The sequence below is a fragment of the Spea bombifrons genome, chromosome 11, assembly GCF_027358695.1.
Source record: "Spea bombifrons isolate aSpeBom1 chromosome 11, aSpeBom1.2.pri, whole genome shotgun sequence".
NCBI classification, from domain to species: domain Eukaryota; kingdom Metazoa; phylum Chordata; class Amphibia; order Anura; family Pelobatidae; genus Spea; species Spea bombifrons.
In genome coordinates, this window is record NC_071097.1 from 4,122,233 (window position 1) to 4,128,267 (window position 6,035).

The following is a 6,035-nucleotide window of genomic DNA, read 5'->3' on the forward strand; positions in this document are numbered from 1 at the left end:
CATCAGCATTGTTCTTGTTTGTCTTAATCGATAGTTGAAACCTTATTGACCTAAAAAGATCAGTATATTTATATTTAAATGACTAAGAATTACATTAGATTTTCACACAAAAAAAACCTGTTTAGAACACGAATATTTTTTTTTTTAAGGCAGGGCCCCTCTGTATACATAAACCAACCAAATTGCATTGTTTTGACAATAATAATTGCCAAAATAACCATAATTTTTATTATTATTATTATTATTATTATTATAATTATTATAATAATTATTATTATTATTACTTCCCCAAATACCACTTAAAAAACAATTAATTTTATAACATACAATCTACATCTTATAACGTTTAGGGCACAAACGTCGAATGCTAGGCTTGCATCAGGGTCTTAGTCTTAGTCTATGGTGCCCTCTTCTGGCCAAACTGGCCAGAAGAGCTAAAATAAAATAACTTTATGGTGCCCCCAACCACCACAATGCCTAATAGGCAACTGCCTATGGTAAATTCTACCGTGGTGATAAACGTATGATCTTCCTAACAAAATTCGGGACCCAATGACATTGAGAAGAAATGTATCCAACCTAATCTATAAACTATGATTATTGGAATACCCCCCATACTCGGGAAGCCGGCAGGGATGACTGGTCTCTCGAAACTCTAAAATTGGTGGTAATTCAGACCATGTCCCTCACAAGTTCACCCACAAACCCTATCTCCATCCAAGTTATACGACGCCGATTCTGGACCATGTCCTACACAGTATGGGTGGAAGGCGTTCTAGATCCTTCACCTTCAATGCCCCTGACCATCAACTTTTTAAAGGATAGGAATACGCGGGCTTTGATATTTTTAGTGGCTACGCTGGAAATCAGGAATTTTAGGGGATTGACACCTTCCCCTGTACAAAATGCTTTCAAGGTCTTGAGTGGCTTAATTCAGCAATGACGTTCCTTGTGCTAACACCTGTGCATTAGACATTTATATTGACTATATTATGTGCCGCTTCACTACGTCCCATAAACCCTCCATTTTTTGTAGAAAGGGCGATAGATTTACATTCAAGTCTTCAATTTGAGGCCCAACATGCAAAATTGGTTACTTATACCACAAATCCTACATTTTAACTAAGAAAAACCTTAGCCATCTTAATGTTTATCTTTCAATTACGCAATCCCCCCTCTTATCAGGCAGAATCATCAAAATGGCGGATTTACTGTTTACGTTGTGATTAAGGCCAGTTGATTACAAAAATCAGAGGCCTAGAAGTATAACAAGTCAGGGCTTATAGCGTCAGGTTGACTTAATAAAATGAAATACGTGGGCATTGATCTATCCGGCAAACCCCAAACTGAAGTAATAGGTGCCACGAGCTTGCGCATCCCCGAAGATGCTGCCAAGGGGCCATCAATAAACATTAAAAAACCCACAATCGGCCTTCAAGGTAAAATTGCTTGGTTTGTCATGGTGTAGGAAAGTTCCATTACGTGTTGTGGCCTGCGCTTGTTTAATTCTACTAATAAAACAATACGTTCCCCTTCTCCCTCTGCTCACGCTCCTCTGTCTCATACCCCGGTAGCTAGAAATATGGTGGGATTGTGCATTGCACGCGATGCATGCCGTTAGAGACCGATCGCATGCGTTATACACCAAAACTATGCATTTATCTCTTATTTCGTATGCCACAAAATGTTTTCTTTCTTTGAATCTGAACGGTCTAGACGTTATAAGCAGATTTATCCACTGTAGGCCCCACTAGCACCATCTGTCCCTCCTTATTAGAGCTGGGAGAAAACTGTCAGCCACATTGGAAAAAAAGGCGGGAAGTTGCACTTTCTGACCTGTGGAAACCACCACGGAAAAATAAAAATGTTTCCGTGGTTACTTAGATCACACGATCGCTTGTGATGCCACTCTGTGCATAATCTTGCACGTTGTGACATCATAAGAGACACGAAGATTAAATTTCTGAGGTAACTCCCGCAAAAGCAATTTCTAACTTTTCACCCTGCTCTGCTCCTTACCTCAAAATGTCTTGTACTGATTATATATTTCTGCCTGAGGCACGGAGACATACATTATGAGTATAGATCACTCTCTGGCACTGGGTCTTGAGATGCGTTGTTTCATATAATTTGTGTTTTAAAATGTCTACTCTATGCTTCCATTAGTGTATAGCTTAAAAAAACATCTTTATGGTGAAGCAAGTTTCGCTTACCTCGGAGGAATTCTAATACCATATTGCATTAATATATATTAAATTGCTTTCATATTTGATTACCATTTCATCCAGGCTCGGCTCAAATGTTTTATGACGTCAAACTTTATAGAATGACTCAAAATTACTGAATTGTAGTTATTTAAAAAAAAAAAAGGTGTTGATAACAGCATGGTCAACGCATTTCTTATTCTGTCTACAGCAGAGAATGGCATGAGAGCACGAATGGATTAGCATGGATTGTACCTCCCTTAAACTTTTATAAAATATACCTAACTGGCCAAGCCTCGGAATATTTAAGAGCAATCTGGTCAATTTATTTCACAATTTTGTCTGTACATTCCTATTTAGGATTGGGCTTCATCAACCTCTCCATTAGTCCCGTCATATATGTCATATATTTGTGTGCTATAGTGCTTACCTGGATTTAATAGTTGGCTTGCTCTAGTTCTTGGTACGACAGACTGATTAACAAATAATTATGGAAATTCCCCATCAACACTAGGATGAAATTTTATACCAAAAAAATTAATTTATTTATAGCGATCAGTAAAATTTAGATTTGAGATATTCAACTTTTCGAATTTTTTTTTAATGTAAAATTATAAAAATCATTTTTTAATAAATATAATAATAATAATACAAAAATAAAGTAGATATATTTTTCCATATATCCACCCAACATACAGTTCATAATAGTTCAACCAATTTTTATAAAACAAATTTTACATTTTGAGAATTTAAGTAGAATGAAAATTCCCTTTCGACACTAGTATGACATTTTATACAAGAATTTGTTTTTTTTATAACGAATACTTTGAAATATTAAAATTAAATTAAAAAAAAATTATTCTTTTTGAATCAATATTTGAAAAAAATAAGCAAATTTTTTTACAAATTTATATAAAGCCATTTTTAAATTTTAGAAAAGAATTGCCTTTTCTTTAAGCAAATTACAATTTAGAATGTTACGATTAGTAGTTCTTGTTTAAAAAAAAATCTTTTTTATATATTATTATTAAAATATGTATATTTATTTCAAATTTATGTACATATACACATTAGGCAGTGACATTCATATTAAATAATCAAAGGGTTTAGGTTATGCGCAATGGTTGTGTAGAAATACCCAAAAATGGCTAATATATTATACGGAATGTTCACATTTATGATGAATATGATGAAATACCCTTGAATTCAAATTTTCATCTATTGGCAAGTCTGTATAATATTTTCCATACAAGAAATGCATATTTCTCATGAAATTTTATGATGAACTTGCCCAGCATATATTATAGTAAAAAAAAATCATTCTGCGTTATTACTACAATCTCTTTCCATTATCTCACTGATGATCTCATAATGTACGTAAATTTAGAAGGAACCTCAAATTGGCGTAAAAGGCCTTTAGCGTGGGCTGCTCCGTCTTTTTCTTAAGTGGCTGAGAGAGGTCGGCTCGCTCGTCTTGAGCATCCATATTAAGAAATAAAATCGGATGACCCTCAATAAATTCTACTGCTAACGTCTCTGATGTCTACGATGTCCTTGTATGTAAATAACGTTTCTAAATAAGTTCCTGGACTTTTTATCCCGATCTTTTCCGAGTTTCCTGAATTTTTGACCAAAAATTAAGAATCGCACATGTTTGGTTATTCCATGTCACATCCCTGTGATTAGCTTAAAAGTCATAAAATAAGGTAAAATAGGTACAATTCTGCTACGTAAAGCACAAGAATGTTAGATATTAATGTAATATATGTGTGCGTAATATATATATATATATATATATATATATATATATATTATAATATATATATATATATAATATAATATATATATATATATAATAAAATAAAATAAAGATTTTAAAATCGAGCATTCTTGCATCAGAACTGGATTTAATTAACCCTTTAAGATGTCTTGCAAACATCCTCAACACTTTATTGATTGATTAACAATTTTTGGCTCATTAATATGGAATAAGAGATTTCAAAATCATTTAAATGTTTCAGTTCCAAATTTTAATCGAAGGGTCCTGGAATCTCTTTAGATCTTCTAACTGCGTGTTTATTGTAACCCCAAGTCATGCCAAAATATAGATAGTAACTTTGATTATATGAAAAGCATAGTTTTAAAGAAGTCCGCCTAAAATGTCAGAAAGCTTTGTTGGGCTTCTGAAAAAATATAATAGCGGCCTAAAACCCTAATTCTTAATACTTGGATAACTTGGATAAGCAGTGTTAATAGACAGGGTATATATTTATATTTATATATATATATATATATATATATTAAGCACAATGTTCACTAAGTATCATACCGTGGCTTATAATAAACCATAGCCATTTTTCTATTGTGAAAATTATTTTCTTTCATTTTCTATTTTTTTCTATTATGTTGTCTAAAAAATCTTGCAAAAGGAATGAAAAAATCAAAAAAAAAAATCAGGAAATGTTAAAATATAATTTAAACTTAAAAATAAAAAATAAAATGTAGCTAAACATTTTGGGAATATGCTGAGGCCAAAAAAAAAAATAATAATAAAAAAGAATGATTATTTAAGTAATTATAGGCTTATGCTGCTAGAAGCCTGACCCTCTTTTAGGAAAAAAAAAATTTTTGAGCTAAAACTGGAAAGATAAATAAATAATAAAAAAATATAAATTTTAGTAAACTCAGACAAAAAAAAAAAACGAAAAAAAATGGTTAAAATAATCAATATCAGAAAATATTAAGCTAATATTAACTAGATAACAATATCAATATTTTAGTAGACTTAGGCAAAAGAAAATTAAGTACAACACAAGCAAATTATGTAAATGAAGGGAAAAATAACCAAATTGTTAGCCCCGTCTGTTAAGATGGAGTAACGACTAACTTGTTCCTCTAGCTGGCCGCCTTTTAATATGGATTAATTTCTGTCGCTTTCGTTTATTTCTTCGTCCATGTTGATGTGTCTTTTTCTTTCACATTCTCCTCTGTCTCCTAACATCCGCAAGCTCCCCTGCCATATGATTGGACAGTACCCACATATGCATATAGATGAATACGGGTGGAGTTGCCATAGCAATGTAGAATGGGCTGAGGCAAAAAAATAATAATTAATAAAGAAATAATGATTATTTAAGTAATTATGGGCTTATGCTGCTAGAAGCCTGACCCTGTTGCTTGTCTGATCATCAGATGCTCTTAAAACGTTGGCTTCCCTTGGACACGATGCTGATTTTCTTGCACTGAGTTTGATTTCTTGACTTATTGCATGAACTTTAGGTTCTTGGTATATATAATTGTTTTAACTCCTCTTTTTTTCCCCACTTTTTAATGCTTTCTTTCCACCCTCGGCTTCACCATTTTAGCCTTGCAATGAAATTCATGACTCACCACAAACCAAGGCCGAAAAACAGATTCCCAAAAGATACCACCAGCCAGGAGAACTATACATTGAAATGTTTTTACTAGAAACTTTAAGGATGTAAAAACAACATGGATATAGCCATATTGGTCCAAGAGAAGATGAAGTCTTTTAGTCGAAGGTGATACCATTTTTTAGTGGGCCAACATGGAAGAAGACTCGGCATCACAAAAGCTTTGAAGACCTCAAACGTCTATTCTCATGATGGACTTCCATCTGGAGAAGAGACCTCTGAAGTCCCCAAAACTAATGTAACGCCACATCTTTTTATGTGTTGACCCGATAAAAAAGGCATCACCTTCAACAAGAAGGAAAAAAGAAAAAAGGAGAAAGATGGTTGATGTGTTGAGCACTTGAAACGTGTCCCTAATGTGTGACATTAACATGTTCTTGTGATCAACTCATCAATT